The sequence below is a fragment of the Geotrypetes seraphini genome, chromosome 4, assembly GCF_902459505.1.
Source record: "Geotrypetes seraphini chromosome 4, aGeoSer1.1, whole genome shotgun sequence".
Lineage (NCBI taxonomy): Eukaryota > Metazoa > Chordata > Amphibia > Gymnophiona > Dermophiidae > Geotrypetes > Geotrypetes seraphini.
Genome location: NC_047087.1, coordinates 75,005,444 through 75,027,266, shown reverse-complemented (window position 1 = coordinate 75,027,266; position 21,823 = coordinate 75,005,444). Strand labels below are relative to the sequence as shown.

At 44.2% G+C, this 21,823-nt stretch overlaps 1 long non-coding RNA gene across 1 annotated transcript in view; it reads right to left on the bottom strand.

Moving 5' to 3' along the window:
• Positions 1-21,823, bottom strand: part of LOC117358820 — a 71,301-nt gene that overhangs the window by 19,411 nt on the left and 30,067 nt on the right. The window contains exons 2-4 of the long non-coding RNA XR_004539098.1: positions 13,935-13,986; positions 12,626-12,753; positions 7,798-7,922 (exon numbers count right to left, since the gene is read on the bottom strand). This is a non-coding gene — a long non-coding RNA (uncharacterized LOC117358820). The remainder of the gene's footprint in view (positions 1-7,797; positions 7,923-12,625; positions 12,754-13,934; positions 13,987-21,823) is intronic.

The following is a 21,823-nucleotide window of genomic DNA, read 5'->3' as shown; positions in this document are numbered from 1 at the left end:
CCCCTTGAAAGGACATTTTGTATGAAAACAGATACTGGCTGCTGGTCTGTAGAAGCCATATCTATATCTGCGCTGTATATGTACAGGCTCTTGCATTGTAAATCTGCATTGTATCTTCGCTATTTAAACACCCATGCTGAATATGTACAGTCCCCTGCATTGTAAAGTGCTCTCAACTGCATATTACATTCCCTTGCATTGTATCTTCGCTGTGTATGTACAGTCTCTTGCATTGTAAACCGCTCTGAACTGTTTGTGGTATTGCGGTATACAAAAATAAAGTTATTATTATTATTATTATTATTAATAAAGGGCTTTTTTTCTTGCATTTCTGTTGCTGGTTTTACCCTGTTCTCTCTTGGACTACACATTAGAAACATAGAAGATGACGGCAGAAAAGGGCCACAGCCCATCAAGTCTGCCCACTCCAACAACCCTACCCCCTTGAATTTACCCCCCTAGAGATCCCACATGTGTATCCCATTTCCTTTTAAAATCCTTCACGCTGCTGGCCTGAATCACCTGAGGTGGAAGTTCATTCCAACGATCGACCACCCTTTCGGTGAAGAAGAACTTCCTGGTGTCGCCATGAAATTTCCCACCCCTGATTTTCAGCGGATGGCCTCTTGTGGCAGAGGGGCCTTTAAAAAAGAAGATATCATCTTCCACCTCAATACGGCCGGTGATATATTTAAACGTCTCTATCATGTCTCCTCTCTCTCTACGTTCTTCAAGTGAATATAGCTGCAATTTATTCAGCCTTTCTTCATACGGGAGGTCTTTGAGTCCCGAGACCATTTTGGTGGCCATTCTTTGAACTGACTCAACTCTCAGCACATCCTTTTGATAATGTGGCCTCCAGAATTGTACACAATACTCCAGATGAGGCCTCACCATGGATCTGTACAATGGCATTATAACTTCGGGCTTCCGGCTGATAAAACTTCTTCGGATGCAACCCATCATTTGTCTTGCCTTTGATGAAGCCTTCTCCACTTGATTGGCAGTCTTCATGTCTTCGCTAATGATCACCCCCAAATCACGTTCCGCCTTGGTCCTAACTAAGGTTTCACCATTTAGTGTGTAAGTTTTGCATGGATTCCTGCTGCCGAGGTGCATGACCTTACATTTTCTAGCATTGAAGTTTAGCTGCCAAGTCGAGGACCAATGTTCCAATAGAAGTAGGTCCTGCGTCATACTGTCTGGTAAAGTGTTCTCACTTACTATGTTGCATAGTTTGGCGTCATCGGCGAATAATGTGATTTTACCCTGAAGCCCCTGAGTCAGATCTCCCACAAATATGTTGAAGAGGATCGGGCCCAAGACCAAGCCCTGAGGCACTCCACTGATCACCTCCGACGTTTTTGAAGGGGCACCATTTACCACCACTCTCTGAAGTCTACTGTTTAGCCAATCACTGACCCATGTAGTTAACGTCTCTCCCAGTCCCATTGATTTCATCTTGTTCAATAGTCTGCGGTGCGGAACGCTATCAAAAGCTTTACTAAAATCCAAGTAAACGACATCCAGGGACTCACCCACATCCAGTTCCCTTGTTATCCAGTCAAAGAAACTAATCAGATTGGATTGGCAGGACCTGCCTCTGGTAAATCCATGTTGGCGGGGATCCCGTAGATTCTTCTCGTCTAGGATTGTATCTAATTTATGCTTAATTAGTGTTTCCATGAGTTTACTCACTATGGATGTGAGACTCACCGGTCTGTAATTCTCAGCCTCTGTCCTGCAGCCCTTTTTGTGGAGTGGGATTACATTGGCTGTTTTCCAGTCCAAGGGGACTTTTCCCGCCTTCAAGGAAAGATTGAAGAGCACAGACAATGGCTCTGCCAGGACATCACACAGCTCTCTAAGCACCCTGGGGTGTAGATTGTCCGGTCCCATGGCTTTGTTCACTTTGAGTCTTGATAGCTCACAGTAGACGCTGCTGGGTGTAAACTCGAAATTCCAGAACGGGTCATCTGAGCTATGCCTTGCTTGCAACTGTGGACCGGACCCTGGCGCCTCGCAGGTAAAGACTGAGCAGAAGTATTCGTTTAGTAGTTCGGCTTTATCGGAATCTGATTCTGCATAAGTCCCGTCTGCTTTCCTAAGGCGTACTATCCCATTTGTGTTTCTTTTCCTATCACTGATGTACCTGAAGAAGGATTTATCCCTTTTCTTAATGTCCTTTGCTAGATTCTCTTCTATCTGAAGCTTGGCCTCTCTGACTGCCGTTTTGACAGCTTTGGACTTGGCCAGATAGTCTTCTTTTACTGCTCCTCTTCCTGAATGTTTGTAGGAAACAAATGCTTTTTTCTTTTTCTTAACGAGGTCCGAGATTTCTGTAGTGAACCACTGGGGTCTGTTATTCCTCCGTCGTTTGCTTGTTGTTTTTATATAGCGATTTATTGCTTCATGTAGGGTAGATTTCAGGTTTGCCCACATAGCCTCTACATTACTGGTTTCGGCATGGTCTTGCAGTGCCCGATGGACGAAGTCTCCCATGCGTTTGAAGTCAGTGCCACGAAAATTTAGGACCTTTGTTGTTGTGGTCGATCTGGAGAAACCCTTCCGAAGGTTGAACCAAATCATGTTATGGTCGCTGGAGGCCAGCGTATCACCTACCGAAACTTCTGATACGCTGTCTCCGTTGGTGAGTACCAGGTCTAGTAACGCCTGGTCCCTGGTGGGCTCCAATACCAATTGTTTGAGCTGTGCACCCTTTATGGAGGTTAACAACCTTCTACTGCCGCTAGTTTGTGCGGTAAGTGCATTCCAATCTGTATCGGGCATATTAAAATCCCCTAACAGTACTGTGTCCCCACGCAAGGTGATGTTTTCAATGTCTTCGATCAGTTCTATGTCCTTGTCTTCCTGTTGTCTAGGAGGTCTATATACCACACCAAGGTATAAGCATTTTTCGTTCCCTCTGGCCAGGTTCACCCAGAGGGATTCCCCGGAATATCTAACATCTGTGATTCTGGTAGTCTTGATGTTTTCTTTAATGTATAGTGCTACCCCTCCTCCCTGCTTTTCTCTGATTTTGATACCATACCATACCATATCAACTCTTGTATCCTGCAAATGTCAGCTGGGATTCATTGTGGTTTACACAATATTAGAATTGCTAGAGAGACATAGATATTACAAAGAAATTGCAAGGAAGATATCATGCAGGGGACTGCATGGGAAAGGGTCAATGCACGGAGGAAAAAAAGGTGAGTTTTCAGTGTTTTCCTGAATTGGAAGTATGTGGGTGTTTGTCGAATGCTGCCTGGGAGGTTGATATACATTTAAACCATACCCTGGGAGTGCCCTCCAATGCTGCCTCTATTTAATATGTGTAGAGTAGAGGTCTGCACAGGAACAGGGATCGCGGGGATCTTGCGGGTCCCGCGGGAATCCCCCCTAACCTATGGGACTCCCACGGGGACCCCCCTCTAGCCCACAGGGATGGAAGGCTTTGGAAGCAGGGTTCATCCATATAATATAATGGACACATCAGCCTTAGTAAAAGAGGGGGTTTATAAGTTAATTACCTGAACAGAAAACAAAAAAAGGGTACCACCAAAGAGATTCCACAAGGAAAACAGCAGCGCAGACACAAAAGAATGTGGAATTGATGATCCTGTCAGAAGTAATTGCTGCTTTTTTATGGGAACGGGCGGGGATGGAGGTAATTCCTTGTGGGGATGGGTGGGGATAGAGAGGATCCTGACTGGGACGGGTGGAGATGGAGATGATCCTGGTGGGGATGGGCGGGGATGGGTGGGATTTCTTTCCCCGCGCAACTCTCTAGTGTAGAGGTCTTTTTACTAAAGAGCTGGTGTTACTGCTTAATGCGGATGTGGTGATTCACAGGCATTATCACAAGTCCTTATAATAAATCTTCAAAAGGAAAATCCAACTCATATAGCAATCTTTCCCTATTACACCACGTAGCAAGGCTTCAACGTTCAAGGATCCTCAGACTACCACCAAGTAGCATCACTTCAAGTGGTTTACATCCTCATTGATCCCGTTAAAGCTGCAACAGAGAAGGTGGTAGCCTGGCGAGTGCTGATAATCTTTAATGAGGGTACATGGTGGACCTTAGGGCACTAGGTGGATCATGTGGAATGAGAAGTCTATTGATAAAGGCAGGTTCATTGGTTTTTTGGGTTTTGAATGTTAAGACGGCGAGTTTATGTTATTCTGGGTGACATAATTGTATTTTTTAGAATTTGTTATGATCTTAATGGCAGTATTTTGAATTAATTGAAGGCGTCTAGTGTCTTTCTGGCATATACCATTGTATAATGAGTTGCAGTAGTCAATTTTAGAAATGAGAGAGTGAATCAAAATATTTAAAGATTGAAGGTCCAGAATGCCAGCTAGAGACCTTATCATTCTAAGTTTATAGAAGCAATTTTTGACTACTGAACTGATTTGAGGGTGATAAGTTAACTTACTATCGATGATAACACCCGAGATTTTGATTGTGCTGCCTGATTCAATTGAAGTATTTTCAATGGATAAAGGAGCTGCGAGTTGAATATTATCTTTAGAAACATAGAAACATAGAAAGGTGACGGCAGAAAAGGGCCACAGCCCATCAAGTCTGCCCACTCCACTGACCCACCCCATTAAGTCTGAGTGCTGATGACTTAGTTCCTTAGCTCGACCCTCGTAGGGATCCCACGTGGATATCCCATCTATTCTTAAAGTCGAGCACGCTGGCGGCCTTGACCACCTGCATCGGAAGTTTGTTCCAATGATCCACCACCCTTTCCGTGAAGAAGTACTTCCTGGCGTCACCACTAAATTTCCCTCCTCTGAGTTTAAGCGGGTGCCCCCTTGTAACCGAGGGTCCCATGGGAAAGAATATGTCGTTTTCCATCTCGACACGACCTGTAACGTATTTAAATGTCTCAATCATGTCACCCCTTTCCCTGCGCTCCTCTAGAGTATAGAGCTTCAACTTGCCCAGTCTTTCTTCGTATGAGAGACCCTTGAGTCCGGAGACCATTCTAGTGGCCATCCGCTGGACCGACTCGGCTCGAAGCACATCTTTACGGTAATGCGGCCTCCAGAATTGCACACAGTATTCCAGATGAGGTCTCACCAATGATCTGTAAAGTGGCATGATGACTTCAGGTTTGCGGCTGATGAAGCTTCTCTTGATACATCCCATCATTTGCCTTGCCTTGGATGAGGCCTTCTCCACTTGTTTGGCAGCCTTCATGTCTGCACTGATGATAACTCCCAAGTCCCGTTCTTCTGAAGTCCTAGCTAGTGCTTCTCCATTCAAGGTGTATGTTCTGCAAGGATTTCTATTGCCAAGATGCATGACCTTACACTTCTTAGCGTTGAAGCCCAGCTGCCATGTCGAGGACCAGTTTTCTAACGTGATCAGATCTTGCGTCATACTATCCATGAGATTGCTTTCACTTACTATATTACACAGTTTGGCGTCGTCAGCAAACAGTGTTACTTTACCCTGAAGCCCCCGGGTCAAGTCCCCTATGAATATGTTGAAAAGGGATGGTCCCAGGACTGATCCCTGCGGCACTCCACTAGTCACCTCCGATGTCTCAGAGAGGGTGCCGTTGACCACCACTCTCTGAAGTCTTCCACTCATCCAATCAGTGACCCATGCAGTTAGTTTCTCACCCAACCCCATCGATTTCATCTTGTTTAATAATCTGCGGTGCGGGACACTGTCAAAAGCTTTACTGAAATCCAAGTATACTATGTCTAGAGACTCTCCCGAGTCTAGCTTTCCTGTCACCCAGTTAAAGAAGCTGATAAGATTGGATTGGCATGACCTGCCCCTAGTGAATCCATGTTGACAGGGATCCCTCAGATTTCCCTCATCCAATATTGTGTCTAATTTACCTTTAAACAGGGTTTCCATGAGTTTACACACTATTGATGTGAGACTCACCGGCCTGTAATTCGCAGCCTCTGCTTTGCAGCCCTTTTTGTGCAGAGGAACAACGTTGGCTGTTTTCCAGTCTAGGGGGACTCTCCCCGTACCTAGGGAGAGATTGAAGAGCGTGGCTAACGGTTTTGCCAGAACATCGCATAGCTCTCTGAGCACTCTTGGGTGCAAATTATCCGGTCCCATAGCTTTGTTCACCTTAAGTCTTGACAGTTCTCTGTAAACATCAGTTGGTGTGAACTCAAAATTCTGAAATGGGTCTTCCATGCTTTGCTTTGCTTCCAGCCGTGGCCCGTGCCCTGATGCCTCGCAGGTGAAGACTGAACAGAAGTAATCATTCAGTAGTTTGGCCTTATCAGAATCTGTATCCACATAGTTTCCTTCTGGCGTTCTAAGGCGTACTATCCCGTCTGTGTTCTTTTTCCTGTCGCTAATGTACCTGAAGAAGGATTTGTCCCCTTTCTTAATGTTCTTCGCTAGAGTTTCTTCCATTCGAAGTTTGGCCTCTCTGACTGGGGGAAGAGAAGACAATTTGTTTTAGGAATACTGAGAGAGAGAATGTTTTCACTTAACCATAATCTGATACAATCTAGTTTTGAGTTGATGATGCAAATTTAAGAGGGGTTGGTAGGATCTATAGGGTGAATGATCTGTATATCATTCACCCTATAGGCAGTAAAGCCGATAGATTGACAGTCAATAAGGGAGCCAGGCAGATATTGAAAAGTAAAGGGAAAAGTATAGAACTTTGGGTAATGTGTGGCGGCAGCCAAAAGAGCAAACAAGATGCTAGGAATTATTAAAAAAAAGAATGGTTAACAAGCCTAAGAATGTTATAATGCGACCCCACCTGCAGTATCGCATTCAATTCTGGTCTCCTTATCTCAATAAAGTTATATAGGCACTAGAAAAGGTTCAAAGAAGAGTGACCAAGATGATTAAGAGGATGGAACTCCTCTCGTATGAGGAAAGACTAAAAAGGTTAGGGCTCTTCAGTTTGGAAAAGAGACGGCTGAGGGGAGATATAATTGAAGTCTAAATAATCCTGAGTGGAGCAGAATGGGTACAAGTGGATTGATTGTTCACTCCATCAAAAAGTACAAAGACTAGGGGGACACTCGATGAAGTTACGGGGAAATACTTTTAAAATCAATAGGAGGAAATATTTTTTCACTCAGAGAATAGTTAAGCTCTGGATTGGAACGCATTGCCAGAGGTTGTGGAAAGAGTGGACAGTGTAGCTAGTTTTAAGAAAGGTTTGAACAATTTCCTAGAGGAAAAGTCCATAGTCTTTTATTGAGAAAGATATGGGGGAAGCCACTGCTTGCCCTGGATCTGTAACATGGAATATTGCTACTCTTTGAGTTTTTGCCAGATGCTAGTGACCTGGATTGGCCAGCATGAGAATGGGCTACTGGGCTTGATGATCCATTGGTTTGACCAAGTAAGGCTAGTCTTATATTCTATATAAGTTGCCTAGTTGGAAGCTGGAATTTGTGTTCAACTCAATTGATTAATGGGCAATTAAAAGCACTAATTAGGCCCTTAATGTAAGATTAGATTCTTGGATAATCTTCTTTCTGTTAATCTTCTCCGGAGTCCATACATATGGTGATCAATCTGTTCCCGAGAACTGGACTTGCAGAAGTGAGAATGTTTAAAGCTTTGAGCACCTCCCACATAGTGGTGGAGCACAGTGTCTCCTCCAGTTACATTCCAAAGCAATCTAGCTCCACTGGAACAAAATACAAAAAAGGAGGGGCACTGGGAAATTCCCAGCATACAATACACAATTCTGTTCTGCTCTGTAATTTATAAAATAAGAATTAGAACAAGAATGCATAGCAATTTAAAATAACCATAAAGAAATAACTTACTGTGTGCAACTGGCACTAACATGAAGGGAGCCAGAGGCTAAGGATACACTTTGCGCTGAGGATCTCTTTGTGCTTAGCAGTCTGGCTGACAGGAGAAGAATGCCAAACCTGGAATCTAGAAATATCTGAGGCAGAAAAACAGGTGAAACAGAATATATTGAGGGAAGGCCATAAGGTCTCCAGGGTACACAGACTAAACCACATGAGACAATTGCGCACGGACATTGCTGGGCAGACAATCACGCGCAGAATGTCAGTGCGCTGGATTAAAACACAATTTTAAAGCGCTCCAAGGAGGTGTTGGGGTGGACCCCCCCCCACTTTAATTAGAATAGTTGGTGGTCCTGTTGTGGGGGTTTGGGGGGGACCCCTCCATTATAGAGGAAACAGCTTTTCTCCCTCTTTTTTAGGGAAAAATTATAGTTTCCTCTGTAACGGGAGTGCAAACAGTTCTAAGTAAAGTGGGGGTTCCCACACACACACACACACCCTCGGAGCACTTTAAAATTGTGTTTTAATTTAGTGTACTGATGTCCTGCATGCGATTGTCTGCCCACCATTGTCTGTGCATGATTGTCGCTGTAGGAGTGGATCGGCCAGGCCAGTCAGATCGAAAATTTTGTGTTGTAAATCGCTGCCTTCCCTACTTTTGAATGTCCCTCCCCTCATTTGCATGCACGGATCGGAGGATAGTCGGCAGAGAGGTAAGTGAATTGGGCCAGAGGGGAATTTGGTCACTAAGGGGTCGCAAACCGATCGGTACACAATCGGTTTGCTTTGTGAATCTAGCCCATAGCCTTTTCAGGTAGCATCCATCAAGCCCATGTACAGGCATGCCCAGGCATGTCTAGACTGCCTCATTTCCATAGACGTTATGCAACCTGCCCAGAATGTACGCTTGGACATGCCCATACTATATCCAGCAAGGTATAATGTGAGCAATAGGCCTTTATTAAGAATTTGACATAGTATGGAAAGTGTTGTTTGTTGAATTTGATAAGAGAAGTGTTGCACTTTGTATAAGTTGTCTCTATAAAACTAATAAAATTAAATAATAATAAAAAATAATTAGGCTAAGAATTAATTGCATTCGCCTGAAAGTATAACAAGAAATTATAAAAATGCACTTTTTTGTTAACACGGTATGTGATAAGTAATTTTAAATGTGATTTTCATGCCAAAAATCCGTAAGATACACCTGAAAGTGTTGAAGAAGCAAAAACTTTGGGCTCCTTTTACTAAGCTGCGATAGCGTTTTTAGCGCGCGCGCTACACCGGCGCTATGCGGCTAGAACTAACGCCTGCTCAATGCTGGCGTTAGCGTTTAGCGCGCGGGGCAATTCTGCACGCACTATGCGCGCGTTAAAATCGCTATCGCAGCATAGTAAAAGGAGCCCTTTGTTGTGCCGTGAATAAAGAGGCAAGAAATTTTTAAGACTGTTAAGCCAATGGTCAACAGATATTCAAGGGATGAAGCCCATTTAAGTTGAACAGATTTGCATGAAAATACAGTTATACATTGGTTCCAGACTACACAGAAGACCTACATACCCCGTGCTATGAGGAAGAGGCTCAGCTGCAACCAGACAGCAGAATCTAAGAGGGACATCACAGGCCAGTGTCATGAAACAATGAGTTTCTCTGGCAGCCTAATCTTCTCACACATTCTATAAGTGGCTCATGCCCAGGTCAAGTATATCAGTAAATGAGCACAACAAACCGCATTGTACCACTCCAGGAAGCTGGACCTCCCACCACTTTCTCTCCCTCTCTCTCTCCCTGTCTCTATCTTTCTGTTGATTTGAACTCTCACCGTTCACTCACACTTAACTCATCTCCTTTCTCCAGAGGTTTATTCAACTACTAGTTTTGATTTATCATGCAGTTCACACATTTGCTTAGTTCTCTTTTTCCCACAGGTTTTATTTTTTTTTTTTTTTACAATATTCAGTTTCAACAGACTATACTGTCTTACACTTCTACACGGTGTCAGGTCAAAAGCGCGCCGAGACAAAGGCGCGCGCAGACAATTGAGCGCAACGCGGAGGTGCGCGCCGAAGAAAATGACTGTTTTAAAGGGCTCCGACAGGGGGCGTGGGGGGAAATCCCTCCACTTTACTTTATACAGATTGCACCGCATTGTGGGGGCATTGTGGGAGGTTTGGGGGGTTATAACCCCCCCCACACACACATTTTACTGAAAACTTAACTTTTTCCCTAAAAAACAGGGAAACAGTTAAGTTTCCAGTATAATGAGGGTGGTTACAACCCCCCAAACCCCCCACAACGCCGCTGCAATCTGTATTAAGTAAAGTGGGGGGGGGGGGTTCCCCAACAAACCCCCAGTCGGAGCCCCTAAAAACACTCTTTTTCTTCGGCGCATGCTTCCATCTTGCGCTCAGTTGTCGGCGTGCGCCTTTGTCTTCGGCGGTTTTGTCTATGAACCCTTCTACACACCATCCGACTATACCAGTTTAACGGCCTCTTTTACAAAGCCGCTCTAGCGGCAACAGCCTCAAAGCCCTTTAAATCTCTATGGGCTTCGGGGCCATTAGCGCAGCGCAGATGCTAGCGTAGCATTGTAAAAGAGGCCGTAAATGTCAGCACAGCATCTGACACATTTACGGACTTAAACAAGAACCAGGGTATATAATTCAAAACAATGAGAGAGAAAAAAATCAAGCTACAAAAATAATAATCTCACTCATATAGTGTATGACAAATTCAATTAACTTCTCCGTATAGATATGCTTCACATTCATATATGCTTAGAGACATGAAGCTCTGTGAGGACTAACCCCGCTGCGGAGCTCACCCTCCAATCATTGCATATGACTTATATCTTTTATATTCTTATAGAAATTACCACTTCAAATGTGTAACATGATGAAGAGATATATGAAAGATGTATAGATGTTTGCCAAAAGCAGTTCAGGGGGGTAACCAAGCCATCACAAAGTGAATGGGCCTCTTTTCTATATAGCTTACTTCAAAGGTTAAACATTTTCCACGGAAACTTTAATTTTCAGAAAATTTCACAGCAAAAATATAATTCCTTCATCATGCTAACTGATGACACAAAATCTCAAGTTATTGTGAATCACATGCTTCAGCATTCTCCAGCTTTGGAAAAACTGATTGACTACTCCAAGAACATGAAAGAAAAGTGATTTTGTAGCTGAGATTGACAAAACAAATGTACACTTTGTTTCAAACTAATGGGGCCTCTGTTATTTTTCTCTGTATCAAATAGGTGGCCACATCTACAATTATAAAACTTGAATTAGAAATTGGCCTATGATAGAGTTATAAAATGATCACACATCAGTTATGAAAAGTAATAAATATTTGGAAACTTCACTTGAAAACATCAGGTTAACAAATTAAAATGCCAAATGTGAACTCTAAGAAAATTCCCCCAAATTCTATAAATGTTGCCCAAATTTAGGCACACAGTTATTGAATACGGTCAGCTACAAGCATAAACTAATTAGCTTTAATTGATAATTGCAATCAATAATTATCCTTAACAAGTGCTAATTTGCACTAATTACTGGTTACACCACATCTACTCGGTGCCCTGATACCATGTGCCCTTCTGGCGCTTAGAGCCAGATTCACCAACATGCCCAATCAGGCCCAATCCGGGCAGGTCTGACGAATTCAGGAAACAAAAATATGCAGATGGGGGCGATCGGAGGAATTCCCCCATCTGCCAGCACGGATAGCAGGTCTGTGATCCCAAAGCATGCGCAGACCATCTGTAGATGGTCTGCGCCTGCGTCTAGACCCAACCTTTTTTTTTTTTAACTTTCACGTGAGCCGACTCTGCTGCTTTCCCCTTCCAAGCCCTGCTCTTGTCACCTTCCTTGCTGTGCGAGCATGCATGTTTAAAGCGGGGTTGTACTGTGGCGTGCAGCCCCACTTTAAACCCGCGGGCTCGCACTGCAGGGAAGGCGGCAGAGCCAGGGGGGAGCAGAGAGGACATGTCAGGCAGGCGCTCGGGGCAGGCAAGCCCAGGGGTGTGGGTGCGCGAGAGCCAGAGAGAGAGACACATCACTGAGCCTGCCTGCAGCCGCATGACTTCCCCAGTAATCGTCCCTACTTGCATGGACCCAGCTGACACATTGAGGCCTCTGGCTCCACGGAGATGGGTTAAGAATTGGCCTCGACTCGGCCACAGCTGCCTCTTTCTCTAGCTTTGGGCAGGCAGATCAGGGCAGCGGGAAGCGTTCATTGTTCGGGGCAGGCAGATCAGGGCTGCAGGAGAACGGGGCTGACAGGGCAGAGAGCAGGGCTTCAATAGAACAGGAGAGTCGGAAAGACATTTTTGACTGCTCCCCAGCAGTTGCTTCTTCAATTGATTGGCCAGCCCAGTCGGTTGTGAAATTTAGCGTTGTGAATCGCGTCTCTGCCTACTTTGCATGTGTTTCCCCTCATTTGCATGCATGGATTGGAAGCGGATCGCAGGAGAGGTAAGTGAATCAGGCCGGAGGGAAATTTGATCAAAAAGGGGTCACAAACCAATCAGTACACGATCGGTTTGCTTTGTGAGATGCTCAGTTATAGAATTGCTCCATATACCTTTCCAATAAATTATGCTCTGCTCCATGGAAGTCCTGATGTATGCTCACCAGTGAAGTCCTCGCCTTCCGTCGTCATCATGGGCAGACTTTGATTGATCAGTCTTCATTCATTGAAGATAGTCACTTGACTTGATAGTGAGTGCAATCTCTCTCATCACCCTAGTCCATTCCTTGAGATACAGAAACAGAAAACAGAGAAAAGGCCATAGGAACTATCCAGTCTGTGCCTCTGTGCCACTTACCAATCTCTACTATCCCTTCTTCTCCATTAGAGATCCTATGTGCTTGTCCCAGGCTTTCTTGAATCCAAATGCAGTCTTTGCCTACACCACCTTTGCTGGGATGCCATTCAACATATCCACCACCCTTTCTGTAGAGAAAAATTTCCTTAAATCACTCGAGTCACCTTTATCCTATGCCTCCTTGTTCCAGGGCTTGCTTTCTTTATTTTTAAATAATTTATATTCCGCATATCCTACAATTTATTACAAATTATTCAGGTACTCAAGCATTTTTCCCTGCCTGTCCTGGTGGGCTCCCACTCTATCTAATGTAGCTGGGGCAATGGGGATTAAGTGAATTGCCCAGGATCGCAAGGAGAAGTGCGGGATTTGAACCCACAACCTCAGGGTGCCAAGGCTGTAGTTGTAACCACAGTGAAATAGGCCCACTTCTTATGCATTTGTTCCATGTAGTGTATTTAAAAGGTTCTATCATATCTTCCCTCTCCCACCTTTCTTCCAAAGCATACTGTATAAATTGAGATCTTTAAATTGTCCCCATAAACGTTTTGATGAAGACAACTGTCCATTTTATTAGCCGCTTTCTGGACCAGTTCTATCCTTTTTTCTGTATATCCTGTTGAAGGTGTGATCTTCAGAACTATATACAGTATTCCAAATGAGGTCTTACCAGAAATTTATCGAAAGGTGCTAACACCTCGATATTTCTGCTGGCCATTCCAATCCTTATACACCTAAGCATCGTTATGGCTTTTGATATCACTATTTTTTTTTTTTTAACTTGTTTGGCCACTTCAATGTTACTCCCAGATTCTGCTTTTCTTTCGAGAACTATTTCACCCCCTATATTGTACTGCTCACTTGGGTTTTTGCAGCCCAAATGCATGGATCTACACCTTTTAGCTGCCAAATTTTAGGCCATTCTTCCGGTCGTGCTTGATTCTTCCTCATATTATTCACACTATCTGGAGCACCTACCAAGGTGCAGATTTTGAGGTAAACCTTACCCAACAACCCTTTTCCAATGTCACAAAAATGTTAAAGAACAAGGACAAGTTAACAGTCTCATGGTACAGCAATGGCAATGCCTTTATCCTCAGAGCAAACTCTGTTTACCAGTACCCTTTGTTACCTCCCATTCAACCAGTTTCTTACCCAGTCAGTTACTTTGGGGCCCATACCAAGGGCACTCAGTTTATTCATAAATCACCTAGTTGGAGCCATGTCAAACGCTTGGCTGACATCTAACAATACCACATCTAGTGCTCTCCCTTAATTCAGCTATTTGTATTTGTTTGACAAGACCTACCTTTACTAAAAACCACAATGGCTCAGATCCTGCAGTCCACTTAATTCCAGATCTACAATTATAAAACTTGAATTAGAAATTGGCCTATGATACAGTTATAAAATGATCATACATCAGATATGAAAAATAATAAATATTCTTTGGAAACTTCACTTGAAAACATCAGGTTAACAAATTAAAATGCCAAATGTGAACTCTAAGAAAATTCCCCCAAATTCTCTAAATGTTGCCCAAAATTAGGCACACAGTTATAGAATACGGTCAGCTACAAGTATAAACTAATTAGCTTTAATTGGTAATTACAATCAATAATTCGCCTTTACAAGTGCTAATTTGCACTAATTACTGGTTACACCACATCTACTCGGTGCCCTGATACTGTGTGCCCTTCTGGTGCTTAGGGCCAGATTCACCAACCTGCCCAATCGGGGCCGATCCAGGCAGCTCCGACGAATTCAGGAAACAAAAATATGCAGATGGGGGCGATCGGAGGAATGCGCTGTGTTAGCAGTGTTTCCATTCATTAATTCATAATAGAAGTCAGACCAATCACCTTTTCTTCTGCTGTCGTGGAGAGGGACTTCCATTCGCCCTTCTCCACATCTCTGGAACAGTGGCATAGCCACGGGTGGGCCCAGGTCCTCTCTCTTTGGGCTCAGTCCCACCCAGTAGCAGTTAAAACTCCACAAACCTCTCCTCACGCATGCTTTCATATCAGGCTGCTACATCTCCCTGTGACTCTGGGCAAGTCACTTAACCCTCCGTTGCCCCTCCTCCTTGCCCTGGAGGATTCTAGGTGTGCCCTGAGATACCAGCGAGGAGGCGAGGTACCGGCTGACTGCTTACAGGACATGCCTCTCGCAGCGAGAGGTATATCCTGTAGTCAGCCAGCCGGAGCCTCTGCTCCTTCTCCTCAGCTCTCCTACTGCAACCCCCCTCCCCCCGGCGGTAATAGGAGGATCAGGGCCGCGGCTGGAGGACATCCGCGCAAGCGTGGATGTTGACGTAATGATGCCACCCATGCACATGATGTCATCGCATTGACATCTGCCCATTTCTATGTGCCTTCCAACCCCAACCCCGAGATTAGTGTGCCAGCAACTTAAAAAGTTTGTGACACACTGCTGTATAATATACAAACCATTTTGATTTTAAGTTTAGAGAATGACACGGTGGCAAAATTCATCACCGTTCCTGTCCCCGCAGATAACTGCGGGAAATAATCCCAAGTCATTTTTTAGTGTCTATTTCAGCCTCAGTCCTTCTACACCAGCATTCTTCAAAGCAAAGCTTGCGGGTCAGTGGCTGTGCTTATGTGAGCCAAGGATAATGAAGCCATTGTGACATCATTGATGTGATTGGCTCTTAGGCACTGGTGGAATGAGGCATTATGACATCACAATATCTGCTCTGGATACCAGAGACTGTCATTCTTTAGTGTCTATCTCAACTTCAGTCCTTCTACACCAGCATTCTTCAAAGCAAAGCTTGCGGGTCAGTGGTTGTGCCCAATTATACTCTGATTCTTCCCTCTCTCCTTAAAGAATGACATGAAGATTGTTTACCGTGGTTATCCGTGGAGACGGTAACGGTGATGAATTTTGTCACCGTATCATTCTCTAATTTTAACCACAGAAAGGCAGTTTACCAAATCCCATTCTCTCCTAATCCGGCACATCATAAATACCTTTGCTGGCAGGGATGTCAAGATCCTACCAGCCAAAAAATTCAGGAAACAGGAAGCCAGAAGCATGACTCCAGGACTCCCCAGGCATGCTCAGTTCTTGTGCAAAGTGAGCATGCACAAGGAACCCCAGCTGCAGTGGTGGAGTAACTTAGTAGTAAATGCAACAGCTGGAGGAACCAGTTTGGATTCCCACTGTAGGTCCTTGTGGCTCTGGGCACTGCCCTCTATTGCCCTAGGTACAGAATAAGTAAAGGGTAAAAGGGGAGGTAGGGTTACCAGACATCCAGGAAAACCTGGATATGTCCTCTTTTTAGCGGACTGTCTGGGTTTCCAGATGGACTTTCCAAAATCTGGCAGTTAGCCCGGAAAGCCTCGACGAACTCCTGCCGCATCTGGAGGGAACTCTGAACATGTGTGGATGATGTCACACCCATCCACGCATGCTCCAGGCCCTCCAGATGCAGCCAGAGCTCATCAGGTAAGAGGAGAGAGGAGGCTTGGTGGGAGTGGGGCTTGGGACTGAATGGGGCGGGGCTGGGGGAGGAATGGGGTGGGCTGGAGGCGGAACAGGACAGGCCCATGTGTCTGGGGTTTTACCGCTGAAAATATGGTAACCCTAAGAGGATGGAACTTGATATACCACTTCTGTCTACAATCAAAACAGTTTGCATATTTTAGACAGATACATGTATTTATTTTGTACCCGGGGCAATGAATTGTTAAATAACTTGCCCAGAGTAACAAGGAGCTGCAGTAGTACCTGTACATACTATGGGCTAGATTCACTAAACTCACCAGTCCGGCTCATTGTTGGGCGATTGGTGGCCGAGTTCTGCCGGGCGACTGATTCACTAAAGAGTCCTCATTTATATGTGCAGATCGGATTGGATCGGACGCACGCCCCACGGATCGCTTCAGAGCAATCGCTGACGCATGCGCAGACCATCCTGGTTGGCTGCCGATGCGATCCGCACATGCGCTTACTCTCTGCACAAGCGAGGTCAAAACAAAGGGGGAGGGGTGGCTTAGGAGCAGCTCCCGAAAGGAATCATTTAAATTTGTGCAGGCAGAACGGAACAGAACCCGCTTTAAACCCACGGACTCGCATTTTTGTACAATCTATAAAAAGGGGGCAGTATGCATATATACAGTTTTTTTTCTGTTGATGGTTGTTTTCAGGGCTATCAGCAGCAAATTTCTTTGGCTGGCAAGGCTTCTACATCTCTGTGAGCCGTTTATTAACTACTGCAGGCTTGGTGGGGGCCTGATCCCAAGGCTCCCCCTTGGCTTTGCTATTGTTTCTAAATGCATTCTTCAACAGGAGAAAAGATTGGAAATTGTATATTAAAAGGGTCTCTTGTCCTATGATAGACTTCTCTCTTTTCCATGTAAGAGAGGAACGCCCCCCTCCCCCATGGTCACAGACCTGCTGTCTAACATCTCTTGATGCAGTGTGCCAAATTAAGCGAGCTGATAAGCTGGAGTGTTGTGGTCATAATTTTAGATGATTTTGCTAATGCTAGTAGAGTCACTTACATTTTACTCCCCAAGTTCAGGTCTCCTCTGGTGAAGCAAGCTTCACTGTATGTCTTAAATAATTGCTTACTTAATAAATAATGTCTTAAGGATGGTGCTCAGAGGTAAGTTAGCAACTCATCCAGTGCCATATATCACAAGGTCCATGGTTTTTGCCTCGTCTGGAGGCCAGCCAGGGTACATAATGATGAATGGAGTTGCCAGCATTGTAAGCTGCTGCAGCTCATTTTAGCTTCTAAGCCACTGAATAGAAAGAAAAAAGAAAATCTACAGACACGGGAAAAAGGAAAGATGAACTAGCCACAGCAGAAAAACATAGGCGAGGAACAGGGAGACAAAAAATGTTGGCTTTATAAGCCCAGCCTGTGCTTGATGTTTCAGCAAATCAGTCAGATAGGGCCATGTATTTCTGTGGTATCAGCGATGATAATACACTTTACACTGGCACCTATTTGAGAAAAACACATTTGGTAAGCGCTAGAGGAGAAATTGTGCCGAAGAAGACCCCATAAGTTAATCAGAGCTTCAACCTTTATGCCTTACCTTGGTAGGTGAGTGCAAAGCATAAACATAAGAATTGACGCTGCTGGGTCAGACCAGTGGTCCATCTTGCCCAGCAGTCCGCTCAGATGACCACTGAAGGGATTAAGACATGACCCCCCCCCCACACTCTTCCAGTGGTCACTAACCCCCTTCCACCCCGTAAAATATGAATAAAACTGTAAATTTGTAAGCCGCTTTGACCTCTTGCATTAAGCCAGATGTTCTCAACCCTGTCCTGGGGATCCTCCAGCCAGTCGGGTTTTCAAGATATTCCTAATGAATATGCATGAGAGAAATTTGCATACCTGTTACTTCCATTATATGCAAATCCCTCTCATGTATATTCATTAGGGATATCTTGAAAACCCAATTGGCTGGGGGGTCCCCAGGACAGGGTTGAGAAACACTGCATTAAGCAGCATATCAAGTGTACAATAAACATACATACCTGCCTCTAGAACAACAGTGTCTGATATGGGAAAAGTTAATAGAGCATCACATAGGTGTCTTAAGTAGCCTGGTAGCCATAGAAAGGAGGACCCAGACCCATGTCACTCTACCCACTACATTTATGGTAGAAAGTGTGAGGCCACAGAAACATCCAAGTTTAAAACGTCCAAAATCTAGACCATTTGGATATGGAAGTGGCCAGCATTGTAATGGACTGGTCACATAATCCCAACAGAGTGGTGGGGCACCATAGAGGGCACTGCTGTGAACTTCACATAAAGGGTGATAGATATACATCTTACAATAACCCCCTTATAATTTATGGTGAGCCCCCCAAAACCTACTATATCCACCTGTGTACCACCCCAATAGCCCTTATGGCTGCAAGAGGCACTTTAATGACAGTAGGATTTTGGTAGGTTTTGGTGGATTCACACTTACCACCATAAATATAGTCGTTAGTGTCTTAATGGCCTGGGTCCTCCTTTCTATGGCTCATTAACTGAAAACTGTTGACAGAATATAACAGCAATAGCTTCTAATACCCTAACTTTGGCCCTGAAGCAGCGGACAAGAATAAAACTCCGCGAAACGCTGGCCGCGTCGGCATTTTTTAAAGAACAAGCACTGCCTTAAGATAAGTAACTTAGATGTCACTTTTTTTCAATATAATGGATAAGTGCACATTAAAAAATTGGTGAAAAAATGGTGAATAATGAAGGAATTCAGTGACAGAAGAGAAAGAAAGTTTATAAATAAGAAGGAAAATTTATAATGAGTAAACTGAATTCCGGATCAGTAAATCAGTTATAAATAGTTTAAAAAATTATAAAAGAAGTGTACAAGTGATCAGGTTTTTGGCCAAGGACTGGAGCAAGGAGCATTAAAACTACGCTGACCACCTCAGTCTATGACAACATGACTATGTATAGGCTCCAATTCTGAGGCCTTTTCCTGAAGAGTAAAGCGAGTATATAACACTGAATATGATTGATAAACATTAGATGCACTTCTCTAAGTGAGTGGAGTAAAAATATATATTGTTATCTTCATTAGACCATCCACCAGGCTACTTAAGACACTCAGGGCAGGATTAATTCATTGAGGGCCCCTAGGCACACAAGTACACTGGGCCCCCTGCCCAGCCCCGCCCCACCCCACCATGCACCCAGGCAGAAACAGGAAGCTAAGTCAGAGGAAAGCTTTGAGCAAGCAGCACCACTTGCACAATTACAGTTCCCGTTGCCTTTCTTACCCGCGTTGCTTGCTTGTCTTACTTTCCATCGATGGGGGGGGGCCCGCATTGCCGATCGGAGGGAGCCCGCATTGCCGATCGATGCTGGAGGGGCCCATCGCCGTTTGGAAAAAAACAATGTTGATGCCCTCCTTCATAGGATCCCCCTGACCATTTCGGGCCCTAGGCACATGCCTACTTGGCCTATTGGTTAATCCTGGCCTGAAGACACTATATGGTGCTCTCCTAACCTATCTCATATCAGATGCTGCTGTCCTAGACAGGTATGCACTGTTTGATTCATAATTTTTTTTGGGGGGGGAATGAGTCCACCAAAACCCATGATAATCTTATTATTCTGCCATTTAAGTGCTATCTGCAGCCATAAGGGCTACTGGGGTGAGAGACAGGTAGGTATAGTAGGCTTTGAGGAGTTTTAAGGGATCACCAACAATTATAAGGGGGTTATGGTGAGATGTATTTCTGGTATCCTTTATGTGAAGTTCACGGCAGCACTCCCTAAGGTGCTCCCACTGCTCTATGGGGATGTCTATGTGGCCAGTCCATTATAATGCTGGCACCTTCCACATCCAAATGGTGCTGATGTGGATGTTTCTAACTTGGATGTTTTTGTAGCTAAAAGTGGTGAATGAAGTTAAGAACATAAGAAAAGCCTTCACCGGATCAGACCGAGGTCCATCCAGTCCGGTGATCCGCACACGCGGCGGCCCCTTTAGGTCCTGCCGAATGGAGACCCAGATATACCATAGCCCTCAATATGATTTGCAAGAAGGTGTGCATCCAACTTGCGCTTGAATCCCAGAACAGTAATCTCTGTCACAACATCCTCCGGGAGAGCATTCCAAATTCCCACCACGCGCTGTGTAAAAAAGTACTTCCTGATATCCGTCCTGAACCTGCTGCCACTCAGTTTCAGTCTAAGACCTCTTGTCCGTGACCGTCTTGGAGGTCTGGCTGTTTTGGCAGCCAAGAAGTCCAAGTAGGTGATTTTAATTTTTTTTTTAAATTTAAATTTTTTCATGTTTAGCAGTTCAGCTTTCGAAAATGGACATTTTTCTGCTTACAACTTTGGATGTTTAGTTGGAAACATCTAAATCAGACTTAGACTTTTTTTTTTTTTCAAAAATGGACTTCTGAAAGAACTCAAACATGAAATTGCTAATTTGCTGTTTCTAAAATTATCCATAGTACCTGAAGATTGAAGAATGGCCAATGTAATGCTGATTTTTATAAAGGGTTCCAGGAGTGATCCTAGAAAATTATAGACCGGCAAGCCTGACTTCAGTGCCAGAAAAAATAGTGGAAACTATTATAATAAAATTACCAAACACATAGACAAACAGGTTTGATAAGACAGAGGCAGTATGGGTTCAGCCCAGGGAATTCTCACCAATTTGTTTAATTTCTTTGAAGGTGTGACTAAACATGTGGATAAAGATCAGCTGATTGATGTAATTTTGACAAAGTTCCTCATGAGAGACTCCTGAGAAAGAGCCATGGGATAGGAGGCAATGTTCTGTTGTGGATTAACAATTGGTTATTGGACAGAAATAGAGGGTAGGGTTAAATGGCCATTTTTTTTCTCAAAAAAGGAGGGTAAATAGTGGAGTGCCATAGGATTCTGTACTGGGACTGGTGCTCTTTAACATACAGTATTTTTAAATGATCTGGAAATTGGAATGACAAGTGAAGTGATTAAATTTGCAGATGACACAAAACTATTCAAATCTGTCAAAACACATGCACACACTTAGGTTCTTTTCTTGGGTCTGTTCTTCTTAACATATTGCTGAAGGGCTGTCAGGTAATATTCGCCTCTTTATGGATGATACCAAAATCTGCAATAAAGTAGACACCCCAGATGGTGTGAATAACATGAAAAAAGACCTAGCAAAGCTTGAAGAATGGTCTGAAATTTCGCAGCTAAAATGTAATGCTAAAAAATGCAAGGTCATGCATTTGGGCTGCAAAATTTTGAAGGAACTGTACAGTTTAGGGCAGGGGTGGGCAACTCCAGTCCTCGAGGGCCGGAATCCGGTCTTGTCTTCAGGATTTCCCCACTGAATATGCATGAGATCTATTTGCATGCACTGCTTTCAATGCATATTCAGTGGGAAAATCCTGAAAACCAGACTGGATTCTGGCCCTCGAGGACCAGAGTTGCCCACCCTTGGTTTAGGGGGTGAAGAACTTATATTCATGACAGAAGAGCAGGACTTGGGTGTGATTGTATATGATGATCTTAAAGTGGCCAAATAGGTTGAAAAGGTGATGTCAAAAGCTAGAAGAATGCTAGGGTGCATAGGAAGAGGTATGGCCAGTAGGAAAAAGGAGATATTGATGGCCCTATATAAGACTCTGGTGAAACCTCATTTAGAATATTGTATACCAGTGTTTCCCAACCCTGTCCTGGAGGAT